The 14,606-nt window shown below is 36.7% G+C and overlaps 1 protein-coding gene across 6 annotated transcripts in view; it reads right to left on the bottom strand.

Annotated features, from left to right (window-relative positions):
- TENM3 (teneurin transmembrane protein 3) overlaps nucleotides 1-14,606 on the bottom strand; it is an 880,089-nt gene that overhangs the window by 340,751 nt on the left and 524,732 nt on the right. For all 6 annotated transcript variants that reach the window (XM_054514645.1, XM_054514646.1, XM_054514647.1 and 3 more), the window contains exon 6: nucleotides 8,598-8,845. The gene's annotated coding sequence lies outside the window, so the exon portion shown is untranslated. The remainder of the gene's footprint in view (nucleotides 1-8,597; nucleotides 8,846-14,606) is intronic.

The raw sequence follows: 14,606 nt of genomic DNA, 5'->3' as shown, positions 1-14,606 counted from the left end.
ATAGGATGGATTTTTATCCTTGCCTCAACTGGTAATGACAAACATGTGCTAAGTACTTATGCAAAAACCTAACATAAATAAATGTTCAAGAATATACACTATACATGTACCTACATATTAGGTGTGTAGTTGCTAAGACATAATACCCTAAGAATAATCTTGCAGTACTATATTAAAAAACCAAGATGAATGAATGAATATTGCTTATTTTCAAGTTTTAAACAGTGCAGGTTTCCAAGCCAAACATGCAAGCTGGGAATGTAACATATTGCTCTGAAAACACTGAATAAACCAGCAAAACAGGGAAAGTTTGTTAAAAACACAGATTGCATCATATGCCACAAGAAGGAAAGTAGCTTTGCCAGTGTTTGAAAACCAGTAGCACAACAACAAATAATACCCAAGTTTCTTTTTATCAAATATTATTTCAAGTCATCAGATCTTGAAAAACAAAATAACTCAATTATCTTTCATTCTTAAACTACAATGGAGAAAGAAATCTAGTAAGTACAGGGATCAGTTTATGTATCACACAATAAATCAGCAAATCTTCTCTATCTGTTATAAGTGCATAACGTTAGCAACTGTTTCATATTCAAATTGAAAAGGTTACTGTAAAACAGAATAAAGAATGCATCTAACATCTTTTCACTGATTTTATTTACAGTGTTTCTGGCTGAAAAAAATGCCTGCATAACATATAGAGCTTTGCTATTAATATACCACAATTCTCCAGTTTCCTTCCAGAAAAAGTAATGCTTATCTCAAAAAAACTCCCAATCTCTCTATTTTGTACCAGAATCTCAATAGGTTCCACAGTCAAAGACATCAAAGACTCTTTTCTTCAATGAAAAACGCTTGAGTAAAAAATTGGAACAGCAGAGATATCCCTCTCCCAATCTTTATAATCTCTGCCAGTGATTTTCATGAAGCCATGCTACTAATTAAATGTACTGTCCAGATGGGCATTCCCTATTTTCTGGGCAGCCTAGCACCATAGTGGCCTGGTGCTAAAGCCCTTCCTGCTTCCTCCACAGCAGCTTCTGTGGTTGCACTGTGCCATCCGTGCTGCAGGACCCAAAGTGCACAGGAACATTCTGAGCCCAGCTCTCCTTAACATGGTGGCTTCACTCCACTCTGACAACACACAGATACAGAGTGGCCATGTGAACCAAGAACTGCTGATGTCAGACTACAAACATGGACTCAACTGCTGACAAAGACATCAGATTCATGGGAAACCAAAGAGACTGAAGCCCATTATCACCCACCCATCCAATAGAAGCACTCCATCCACATGGGAAGGACAGCTAAACAGTCATCTGAAATATAAGTCATCTTTCACTTTCCATTGCTCCCTGCAGAAGAAAAGCAAATTATTCTTCAGTCCTGAAAGCTTTAATCAAGGAATTTCACAGATATTTTTATTTTTAGTTGGTTTACTGTTTGTTTTTAATCAAAAACTTTCCGTCAAAACAAAGTGGTAAGTTGATGGCAAGATAATTCTGTTTGAATATCACATTACTTTAGCTGGTAGTCAGCCTTCAAAAATTCCAGTTATTCAAAGAGAGAAAACTAGCTTGAGAAGTAAATACATTAGTAAGAAACAATCAATCACAGAGAGATAAAACAGGCTAAGAGAAGGATGGTACTTTCAGGGGAGGCAAGCAATCCACAGAAAGAAATCTACTTCAATAACTACATTTGCCAGAATGCATGGAACTAAATATGGTTCCAATATACATAATGCATTCAGAGACCTCAAGTAACAGACATTACTACCTGGCATTTCCAGCCCAGTTGTTGAAGTATACTGATTGTAAGCATAAATGTTCATATTACAAAACAGGCAGATGGTCTGCTTCACCAGAAACATTACAGTTTGACATTTGTTATCAATTGTACTGATTTAATACTAATGAGAGTAAATGGAGACAGATTTGCAAAAATCTGTCTCTTGGGAAGATATATGGGTACTTTTAAAATCTTTTACTTCATATTTATCACGCTATGGTACCAAGTGGAATAATGATATATTTTAATAGACAGCAGCACTCTGATATTTGCACAGAGTATTCAGGCCAGGAACCAAAACCTACCTGAGAATAAATTTCTTCAGGAAAAGAAGCAGAGGTGCTGCTTCACTAACTCAGCCACAGCAGCAAACAAATCACCATTAAACACACTTTTTATGATAATATAAAATACCATTATATCCACTACTGAGGCTTTTGTTCACAAGTGCAGCAATTTGAAGATATCACAGCAAGGGTAAGCAGTGCTTATTCTCCAAATGCTGAAGTGCTCTGCCCTTCCTCAGTGTGTCCTGCTGACTGCATGCTCACTGTGGGCAGGGGAGAGAAGAAGAGCCACCAGGCTTACCCCAGGACCATGAGGTACCAGGAGCCCAAGCTGGGTTAAGCAGCACAACCTGCCCCATCACAGTCGCTGGCTGCATTCTGGGCAATGGTGTAAATCAGAAACCCAAACTGACAAACATCAAACAAGGGGCATAAATTATCAGTGCTTTCTCAAGCTTAACACTTCTCCTTACACTTGTTCTTCATGCAATTGCTTCAGGCCTTAAGAACAATTAAGGCTGGCTATGTTTCTCATAACAAAGCAGCAGTGAAAGTGTTCCTTGTAAGTCAGTGTCTGGTCATCAGCACATTCTCATCCTCTCAGACTTTTGCTGTTATGGAATGCCACTAGCATTCCTTGTCTAGCAAGATACAGCAAGGCAGGGACACAGAGCCAATACCACAGAAGGCTCCTTGCTTATTTCCTTCAGACACTTTCATATTTCCTGTTCCATTTCTTCTGCAACATCTTAGTGTGATCAAAAATACAGTGATTAGTTACTTTCTCATTAATAACAGCATCAATTCCACGGAGATTTCCAAGTTTCTTCAAATGACTTAGAGTACCAGCACAATTTAAGACTGAGGTGCAATGACACAGCATTATGTTACAATTTAATTGCTTCACTTCAATTTATGTCAGACACCAGGATTTGAGAACTGATTTGGACAGGACCAATAGTGAACGCCTGGATTTCTTCTTTTATAGCCAGAACTATCAATATGATTATTCACTCACTTACTATTTCATTGAAAGCCAATGCCTGCTTATAATCCCAGGTTAGAATATTAGGGGCTTTATTATGAAGCAAAAATTATATTTTTTAAAAATTATCCATGTACTATAACAAATAAATATATTTAATATAAAGGTGCTAAAAACAAGCCTTTTAACTTAACCTTCCTGTAAACTATTGATAAAAAATAGATTTAAGTGTATTTTTCATTGCTTGGAAAAACTGATTTCAGCTAGATTACAAGACCCTGAGGGTCAGGCATTAAATATTACATTTTCCCAATTTTGTAATTTTTTATAGCAAAGACATGGTCATTGCCAGTAACTTCTAAATTAAGATTAAAAGCAAGATTCTATTCCCTGCACAGATTGCTGTATTAGCATACTGCAAAAAATATGTACTGTACTTCTAGCAGAGATAAAAATGCCTCTGGTATGAAGTCAAGAAAATTGAAAGTAAAGTCAGCTGTACATGCTGTAACACACTTTCTCTGAAGCTTCTACACTGGAACACAACACAAATTAACTGTCATGTTTAAGCAATTATCTTCTATCAAAACGATCAAAAAACTAATTTACACAAGAGATACAGTAGATGCATTTCCAATTTTCCCTCTAGCTTCCCCAAGACAGTGCAAGTGATCTAAACAAATACAGTCAATCATTTGTGAGAGTGTGTATGCAGGGAAAGAGTGCTTTTTAAAATTACTATTTATTCTTAAATAAAGGGAAGAAGTGTGATCTTCCCTGTAAGGGATAGACTGGAAATACAGAAGATATGTCAGTGAATGTTTTATGTATAGGGATGTTATCCCAATCAATATCCTACTTTTAACTATAAGAATTTTTTCTCACAGAAAACTGCTAATACAAATGGATAGTACTTAATTTTCCAAACAGGCTTTTTACAGGGTAAAGAGGGAACTAAGTGGAGAGAAAAAATTTTATATTCAGCATCATGAAACAGATTTTTCTTCTTGTGACCTTGAGCAAGATGTCTGCTCCTATCTGACAAACAATAGTATCTAGAATATGAGCCATATCATGCCTGGGTTCCTAATCAAAACATGTAAACAAATCAGTGTCATTTGGCAAGGGGAGAGGGGACTGGTGTCCACAGATGACACAAACAGAGGGGAAACAAAAACAATTTTTACTTCATTCTTTCTAGCCACTCTTGGGGATCTACAACAGTAGAATCTTCTAATAGCTTAGCAGGGCTGAGTGTTATTTGTACAATTTTCATACTTTAAAGTGATTTGCTGGAATAATTTAATATACCTACACTGCTACAAATATACTCTATTTTCTGCATGCAATATGCCATTTCCATTAAAATCTACCACAAATAGCCTAATTTTGAAAAGTGACTACAAAAACAATGTTCAAAAGAACAAAGTTTTTTTGTTACTGAAAATATATCTCCTGGAGATATGAACTACTTCTTCTCTCATATTGTTTTTTGTATTCCCTCAACCCTTCATAAATACCATCTCAAAGCCTTGTGTTAGCATTGCTATTGAACCTAGTGCTTTTTGACTAAGAAACAATATATGAGTACTTTCTATTCCAAACTTCATAACACTAAGCTAATTGTAAATTATTTCTTCTAAATTGAATCAGATGCTTAAACACTGTCATTTGCCAGGCAGTAAATATTTTTTTAATTGCTAAAGAGATACAACAGGTTTTTTGCTTTGCTAAAATCAAAACAGAATAAACCCCACCAATTCCATGACCTCCCCAAAACTGTTGAGGCTTATGAAGCAGTGATTTACAAATCTGAAGAGCAATCATCCTAAATCAACTAGAAGAGACTGATACAGTGATGTATGAAAACAATGATGGAGTAGTGCACCATTTAAAATACCTTCAGTTTTGGTTTTGGTTAGAAGGTAAAGCATGCTCCTTGGCATAGAGGCAGTAATAAAATAGGCTCTCTTCTCTAAAAGCCGAAGCAAAATCAGAAATGAAGAAAAAAGTAACAAATTTTACTTGTATCACTTAGTAAATGGTTAAGAGGTGAAAATCACTACCATGAAACATACAGAGGCAAAATCTATTGCTAAATCATGAATGGCACACAGTTTTTAGCAGAAAACCTGAATCTTTTTGTTCTTATTTTGAGATACTCTTGAACCACCTTCCTTGGACACAGACACAGTAGCAGCACACAAATCAGCAGATGCGGGTACTTGAACCAACGCTTGCAAATCTGGGAGTAAGCATGCACAGTAGCTTAAGCTTTGAGCAGACAACAGCACTTTCCTCCTCTCTAAGAGCTTCCCTTGGCTCTTAAGGCTTTTTGAAGACCACCTCCTGATGGTTCTGGAAAATCACCAGGTAAAAGTTCATAGCCTTCTTAGAAGCCTTCACACTTCAGTAACTAAACATGTAGCACATCAGTTATGACAGTCTGTGGTTAACTTTCACTACATTCCCCAAATACAGAGGTTCAGTTTTGAAATTTGATCAATATATACATCACCTTACAAATCAGATCAATTGGTAAAAAAGCTGCAACATATTCTTTGAGACAGTTCTGAGGAACAAATTATTTGTTACCCAATGTGAATGAATCTCCTGTTTGCAAATACTGATGATGCTTAATGGAAGTATCACATTGTTGGAAGAGTCTGCAGACTACATGCATAAGTAAGAATCGATGTTGCAAGTAAAAATCTGAGCAAAGACAACTGAAGGAAACTGTACATTCTATATATTGTTTAATTAGGACCCATCCCTTACTTCATCATCTATAATCCTAACAAAACTCTGGGATCAGCACATTAACAGGACTTGCATGTCAATCACTGTCATCTTCTAAACCAGAAAGGTTGATATGTATTTCCACAACAGGACTAAGCTTAGTTTTCATGAAACTTTACACAAGGGCAGCAACCCTATCTTCTGCTACTCCTAGCCAGGTCTGTGCCCAGCTCCTTGTCCCATTCCAAAGTTTGGGGTCTCCCTGTTACCAAGGCTCACCTAAGTTAAATATTTACTTTCATAAAGTAAATTTTAAGGTGGGTCCAATCCCCTGCCTGCATCTGCATTCATCCCCTCTAACACTCAGGCAGGCAGGTGTAAGCCCAGGCAGGGACTCTGACAGCGTTCATGAAACCGTGATCCTCACCCCATAACCTGGCTTCATCTGAATCCAGCAAGCATTACACAGTGAATCCAGACATGGAAACTGTTTTTGCTGTAGTTTCTTTAGTCACTTTTCAGTTCACTTCAGTTTCTACAGTCACTTTTTGCTGAAGCACTCATCTTCTCCCAGCAAGAGCACAATACAAATGTACGAGGACAGACAAACATTGCTCTTTCTTGCAGGTCTACTCCTGCTCTTCTCCTGTCCTGGTGACCTCAAGCATTTACCAGTGAGATTCTGTACATAAGTCAGATGTCCATACAAAAATCAATTTGAAGCCTTGGTAGCAAGATTTCTACTGTTTATTTCTCATTCTCCTCTTTGCAACCAGAGTTATCACTACTACCAAAGGCATTTCATCTTTACTGATACAAGCCGGAAAAAGTCACATTATCATACTGGTCTGAAACTTGGACTTTGCGGAGAATGCAAAATAAAAATTCAGTCAAGGGTAGGGAAGCTGAACAAGGCAGTAATTGTTGACATATATATACATATATGACAAATATATGACATATATATTTGCCACAAAAATCTGAATGCAGTGGGGAAAAGCAGAAGATGAAGGAAATAAAAAATGGATCAATTACTGCCCAGGAAAAAAGTGTACCTTGGGAATAGGGCCAATGACAAACAAGCTCACTAAACCAGTAACTATCTGAATATACTTTTTCCCCCCACATCACACAAGATAAGACAATATTGTGGGCTTCCTCCTGCTGAAAGGCCACTAGCAGTTTGGAGTAATGAAAACTCTTTGAGAGACAGTAGTTGTAAGGCAGAATTACAGAGGCTTGGTGGATCTATCCATGACTGATATAAAAGTGAACATATAGAATGTATTTTCAGGTCTTATGTGTGTAAATTCAAAAAGGAAATTCAAGGGACAGTTTTAAACAGATTCAATATTTCTGTTACAAATAGGCATATATGTTATGAAGCGTCCTCTGGCTGAAAGGCAAAAGTATTGTTATTTGAAAATAGTATCTCAAGTTATGTTTTATCCTGTCCAGTCACAGTAATTCTTGCAATGATTTGCCTTCCTCTTTTACCAAGGGGAAAAAATCCATGGTCTTATTGGATTCTTTAAGCAGAAATGACATTCTGGCTCCATCTAAGTGTTTTAGCCTGATTTTTCCAGAAAAAAATGTTATTATGAGATGACTAATCACAAAGTCATAAAATTTGAACCATGTTGTCCAAGTTCTATCAAATTTTGCAAGATACTAGATGTCTCAGATATGAATTTCACAGAAAACAGAAACCTAACAGAAACAATAGGACCCAACAGTGATTCTTTAAGGAAGAGCAACCACAGCTTTGCCCCTCTTCCCTTGAAGAAAAGTCACTCTACTACTAACCAAAATTCATGTTCTATTTGTTGAAACCACAAGCATGACATCCCTAACACACACAAAAACCATTGAAAGAGACTAAAATGAATGGTATATTTGAGGAACATGGCAGGGAGCCAGAGCACCTAACGGTGGGGACTAAAATACATAGGCAATGAACCTAGAAAGAAAGTCAGGTTTTAGGTCTACTACTCATGAAACAACTGCACAGCTATGAAGTATTCCCAAGTCATTGCACCTAAGAAAGAAAACCAAACAAACAACACTTGAAGAGGAGATACATCTAAAACATACACATAGATAATATGAGTAAGTCAATACCAATTAAAAAGAAGGGATGAAAACCACTGCAATGATTATTGTGACTGGATAGTTTTAACTTTCTTGGTAGCATGCAATATAGCAATGTAGATTTGTGCTGAGGTGCCTAAACAAAAGACAGAGCATATCTCTCTACATCAAAATGTCCAAGTAATATGATAAACATTGAAATAGAACAGTGGAGAAAACCTCCCACCATTTATTCTTCATACAAATAGACACTATTTGTACATGAAGACTGTAAGCACACATGCATCCCTTTAAAGACCTGGCTTTCAAAGTAGATTTCATTTTTACCCCGTTCCTCTAAGAAGAAAATATCATTGAGAGAAGTCAAATAAAATAAAGAGAATAACTGATGCCCCCCAAAATCCAGAGCAGATACAAATTATTGTTGACTCATATTGTAAATTGCCTGTCCACTACAAGCTTTTAGAGTAATGCAACAAGGAAAAAATGTTTTTCAATCACTGCCATCCATCAACTTGGTAAACAAGTAAAATGTATACTCTGCCATCTGCTAGCTATTAGTCTATGTAATCACAAAATATCATGTAATGTAATCATAAAAAACCACTATTATTACCTACTCTTTCAATTCATAAGCAAATATTTCTATCTGTCAAATGATTTTATGCTAGCATGAGGCTTGAACCTTCTGTGCTGCTTACCATCAATCTAGTCGTCAATCTAAGATAAGCCTGTCTCTTGTTCAGTCCTCCTGCATTTGGAAATGCTCAGCATGGCACTGCTGTGTTTGATCCCAGAAGAAATCACATGAAGAGAAGGGTCAGTAAATGATCCAGCTGTCAAGGGCCTGAACAGTTTAACAGCAATGGCTATGGGAGTAGTCTTGCTCTTGGTCAGACTGGCTTAGATGGTCAGAGAAGTCTTGTTCTTGGTCAGACTGGGTTAGATGCTGCCAAGAAAGAACAGAATTCTCAGTTCTCAGATTATTTCTTTCTGCATCATATTCTAGTTACTCTTGATACTTATCTTTAAACATATTTCCATGAGAAAGAACACTAGAAAAGTTACAGTTTTCTGAAATTACCTCTTTTAAAGGTAGAAATAGCTGTTCTAAAATGCTTAAGTCAGAGTAATAGTGCTTTTTTCCCACAGATTTCCAACCAAAACTATCCATTAGAAAGCAAACACATTAGTAAGAAACTCTGCAGCGAGACTAAAAAAATCATACTGAAAGTTTTTTCAGTGATATGTACTACTAAAATATGTTTAAACAATGGAACTTGATCTTGTTCCTAGAAATTTCTCAATAAACTGAAAAGTCTTCACATAAAGAGACATTCACTATTTTTACCAGCTCACAGAACTTGCCAGAGTTATTATACCATCAGACCAATAGCAACAAGTGGTTCAGTTGGCTAGAGCTAAGACACTTATTCCCTATTAACTACTTTCAATTTATGGCAGAAAACCAAATATTTTATGGCACTACTTAAGCATATTCTTTTTCCCACCAGGTACATGCCAGAACCAAAGGTAATAGTGTAAGTGACACAGAAGCCATTATTTCAGCTGTACATGACTCCCATTTGTTCTTGAAGGTGATCCTCTGCCAGCTTGAGGGCTAGAATCTGCTCCTGCAGTGACAGAACCAAGTGGAACAGCACACCAGGGGAATAACTGGGGTGCTGGTGGCCTACCATGTGTCACAGTCAATTAAAATGGCAACTTCTTAAAGATAGATCCACTGGGCTAAGATTGACTTTGAAACTCTGCATGGATAAGTCTCTCAAGCTACAGAAATATCTTTTCTTTCTTCAGATCAGCTGTTTCAGAGCTAATTTCCATATAACCTGTCAGAAACCTTGATTTTTTTCATGCCTTGGTCAGTAAAATTCTGTCATATTCCACAAACACTATCAGTACACCTTAAAGATCCAGTCCAGGAGCCCAAATCAATTAACAGTGTAATAACACAGCTGCAGGGACAGGAGAGAGATGATGCTTTTTAAAACACAAGTATGAAGTCTGCACCACTGGAAAGAGCAATCTTCTTTGCACCTTGGGTAAACACCTGCAGCAACCAGGTTTTTCTTTGAGGCAATAGCCACTCAATCTGGCACATGGTGCTGCCAATCCAGTTTTGGAGCCCTTCAAGTAACAGAGGTCATCCAAATTACTGAAACAAGGAGCAGACTCAACCAGGTCTCTCAAACACATCTGTCTCCTGAATCTAAACTTGTCATCCTTTTCCAGGTGTTTGCTAAATATTTCTGCAGTTTGTATGGCAGACTGTCCTGTAACAAAGAGGAATTAAGAGTCCAAAACCCACATTTAAAAACTACATTATCCATGCTGCAAGGTGACCATTAAAAAATTATGGAATAAAATGTGTATAATGGCAAGTGAGACTTTCCATTTAAAGCTAAATATTAATAAAGAATGTTCTCAGTTTATGTAAGTTTCATGTATTTTAATGCAATCTTTATAACATGTTTGCTACAGAGTCCATGACTGATACCACAGGAAAATAGTAGCAAGATTGTGCCTGCCAGCATCAGTCTCTCATTTTCTCACTTCCTAAACTTTGTGTGTCTATTGTATTTGATTTTGATATCTAAATGTATTATATATTAGATTTATGAAATTTTAAAATTAATGCTGTCAAAAAATGAATACATAAATAACAGAAATAAGATAGTGATTTTAAGGTGGTTTTTAGTCTAGGAGAGGTTTCATTTCTTAGAGGTACCCTCTAAGTCTATTCAACTTGACCACTATTTGCCAACCTTTACATCAGTGACTGAAAATTCAAAGGAAGTCTCCAAAAGCAAAGGCATTTTCCTTTTTTTTCCTGGATCAATTCTGTAATTATGCCATATAGTATATGACACAAATAAGGAAATTTAGTGAGTCACAGAAATGGAAGACTTCAGTAAATGATTGCACAATATTTTTCAATTAGACACAGGCACAAAGATATAAATAAGTGGGGGGGGGGGGGGGAAGGCAAGGGGGAAAATGAAAAAACAAAAATGAAACAAAAAAACACAAACCAAAAAAACCAACACCCCAATGACAAACCAAACCTTCTGGACTATGCCAATTCAAATCACCTTGGCAAATTTTAAAATAGGCTCTTTCCCTAAGCAGTAAAGCCACATGCCTCTGTCACCCTTCTAATACATAAGGAAAAGGGAATGTCCCAAGAGAAGAACATACAATGGATATCTTCAACCAGAGAAGCTGACTTAGGTTAACCATTATCATGTACAGTAAAGTCATAAAACAGTTTGCTGGCATCAATTCTATACTTTTAGAGAAAAAATATTTTTAATTTGTTACAATACCTCTTATTAAGTCTATCTAGGTATTTGTTTTTAGAATTCCTAACTTCTGATTACTTCAAAAATTCTAAGACCAACTCCACAGACTCACACCCAAAAGGCTCAGTTTGTAGCCATTGCTGGTTTCTGTAAAAAAAATGCAGAAAAATGCCTGCTTGGCAATTTTCCTGCTGCATTAATATAGAGGGAAATTTACCTCTGTCAATAGTTGACATGATAAGCTGCCAGCACTCAAACTAAAAATGTTTACTAGGCTAACAAGGCAATGATTCTCTGAACAGTGGCAGCAGAGAGGAGCACTGCTCTATTGCCTAATGGTACAAACTTGACTTCAACAAAAACGACTGCTACATCTGCCAAACTGGCCAGAGTGAGCTTAGGCAAGTGCAAGCAAGACCAGCCTGTCCTGCACCATGTCAGAATGGCATGAATAAGAGACACACATGTCAACATAAAAGTGCTTCTGGGAAGTAAAAAAGAAGAAACCCAAAGGAATGAATTGCTATCAACTCAGAATTGTATTTTGATCTTGTACTGGGGTACTGGATACTCCAGTGATTGACTTATTGTACTGTTAAGCCCTAAGATATTTTGAAGACAAAGAAACAGAGGTATTTGACTGAAGAGATGGAAAGTGGGATGTGATGTGCGGGGCTGGAGCTATGGAGAAGTCACAGCAGCAAACTGGAGGGCAAGCTCTCAATGCCATGGCTGAAGAGCAGGTGGCAAGGAGATGGGGTAAAGTGAAGTAAATGTAGAACTAGAGCTCTGCTTTCTCGCTCCCACACTGCCAAGTGAATCTCCACTAAATTTATTACTTTTTACACACAAAAAGAAAACATAACTTAATTGCCGATTGAGAATGTGTATCTGCAATAAATTTCAAAGCACATGTATTTTCTCAGAAAGAAAAGGCAGCATAACCAGAAAGTAAATTGCAGCTATTAATTCCCCACCCAAATTTCTGACATTATGCATTATATGCAATTCTATTGTGGATATGAGTTCATGATAAGTAGATTGCTAAAGCAGCGCACTACTTTTAAGTGACAATGCTCTCATTTGAGACATCAGTTAGGGGAGATATTAATAATCCAAGTGGAGTTCAATTTCTTACATTGCAGTCAATATTTTAACTCTCCAGAACAAATGAGCAAACAAGATTTTAACCCTATAACCAATGACTATGCAGCATTTTAATGACCGATAACAAACGACTGTGAACACAAGTGTAAGGTATCTTCCCTAGCTTTAGATGACTACTTAAGGAAGATGAATATTGAAGTCTTGGATGCAAGATCAGCACACCTATTCATATTTTCAAGAAACATCATTATAAAACCAAAACTATGCATAAATTGAGGATTTACTTGCATATCCTTTAAGATACAAATAATACTATATTATCAGGAAAAAAGTATTTCTATTCAGCATTTCAGATTCAATTAAGTATTTAGTAAAAGTTAGGTAATAGTGTACTTACTAGGACTATCTAAAGGAAATTTTTTTCATACAGCTAATCTTTAAATCATCAACTGGTTTTGTTAACGAGCCACACTCCACCTTTCTCAGCCTGGACTCACATAGCTGGTTGGAGTTCTTCATGTACTAGATTTCCCTTTAACACTGTGTAGGAACAGATAGATACTCACTAGTGACAAAAAAATAAGAATCAATATATGATTAGCAGCATGATTGTTACAAACACACAGGGTCCTGCAGTTATCAGAAGGGTGTATCCAGGGATTCTCAAAAGTCCAAATGCCTGATTCCTACCTAATAGGGTCTTAACCCTTTTCTCTTGACAAGAGATTACCAAAACTCAGGGGCTGTGCTCCCATTTTCTGAGGCAAAGTCCATGCTTGGCAATTCAGTTCAAGCACTTTGAGTTCAAGTGGCTTTTAACAGGATCAGAGAACAACAAAAAAATCTAAGTATACCAGGTACATAGCTGTTGTTTCCTTTGTCCCCTGCAATGGTGATCCAGTGACCCACCAGGTTAACCTTAGGTGAACAGAAGTGTGGTCATATTTCACTACATCACAATCCATTCCAACTTCCAGGTTTATATTACAGAGAAGACTTAATTTCTACTACTAGTACAAACACGTATTAAAAGATATTAAAAAAAGAAGCCTTGGAAAAATACATCACAAAGTTTTCTCTAAGAATATATAAAATTAGTAACAGTAATGTTAGAATATTTCTTACAATATTTTAAAAACAGTTTCTCAGTTAGTTGGTCAAAACTTGCAGAGCACAGTACACGGATGGGTTTTTCTGACACGTGTTTGGAATGACTGGTGTAATTGACCAGTTGCAAGTTCCCTTTAGTAAGGGAAGTATACTAAACACATTGGTTTTACTTTAAAAATATGTTCCCAAAGTACATACCCACAGATATATTTTGGAAAAGACATACCAGACAGACTACATAAACACCTCCTCTCCCAACACTTTCATCGTAACTCACACAGACAGCACCTTAGGCTTTTGAAGACATTTGCTATGAGGTATCAAGTAAACTAACTTCTTGTTCCTGAAAATACCATTTGCAGCAGTGACAGCTTTAGTTCTTTACACTTCATTAGCACTGCAGTCAAGTCCCTTTCTTCAAGAGATAGTAGTGTTCATACAGAAAGAAAAATAATTTTCAGAGACATGAAAAGTGATATAACCTTTTGGATAACTTTATCTTCAATGACCTATGTTATTTTAGAAGCTCCTGATTAGCTAGAGAGTTACATGAGAAAAACCCTATACCTTCCCACTTTTATTTTCCCTTCAAGAACACACATAACAGCAATTTCATGTTTTAACTAGATTATCAACTACTTTCAGACCCTATATTCTATAGAGTATATATTCTCTTATGAATAATACAATCCTCGAGCTATGCAGCTTGATGCACACATTACAACAGTTGGTTTCTTTTTTTTCTGAAGACAGCTGAAAATAATAGCTCTTTATAGAGATAGGTGCAAAAACCAGAGAGATGCAAGCTCCTCATCTCAGCCAAGAATGCAGACTCTGATTACAAAGAGGAGAAAAAAACCGTAAATGTATGTCAACTATGTTATAAGGTAACAGAACTCAACATATCATGAGTTACACAACACTCTCTTGCAGCTCCAATATATCAAAACAGATGCCAACAAGTAAAATCCTAACAATGATTTAAAAGCAATTCACTATTCTTAGAGTGCATCAGTTTAAAAGCTCTAGATCAAAAACAAACAGGCTTGGTGTGTTGAATTAATCTGCATCTTCCCCAGAAGTAAAAAATGAGACACCCAAGCCTGCATCCCCACAGCTTCGTAATGAGAATGGTTAAGGGCTGGAACTGCCTGCCAAGAGAGGCTGTGA

This window comes from Molothrus ater, chromosome 4 (assembly GCF_012460135.2).
Source record: "Molothrus ater isolate BHLD 08-10-18 breed brown headed cowbird chromosome 4, BPBGC_Mater_1.1, whole genome shotgun sequence".
NCBI lineage: Eukaryota > Metazoa > Chordata > Aves > Passeriformes > Icteridae > Molothrus > Molothrus ater.
The sequence above is the reverse complement of the archived record's forward strand: the minus strand, read 5'-3'. Positions and strand labels throughout refer to the sequence as shown.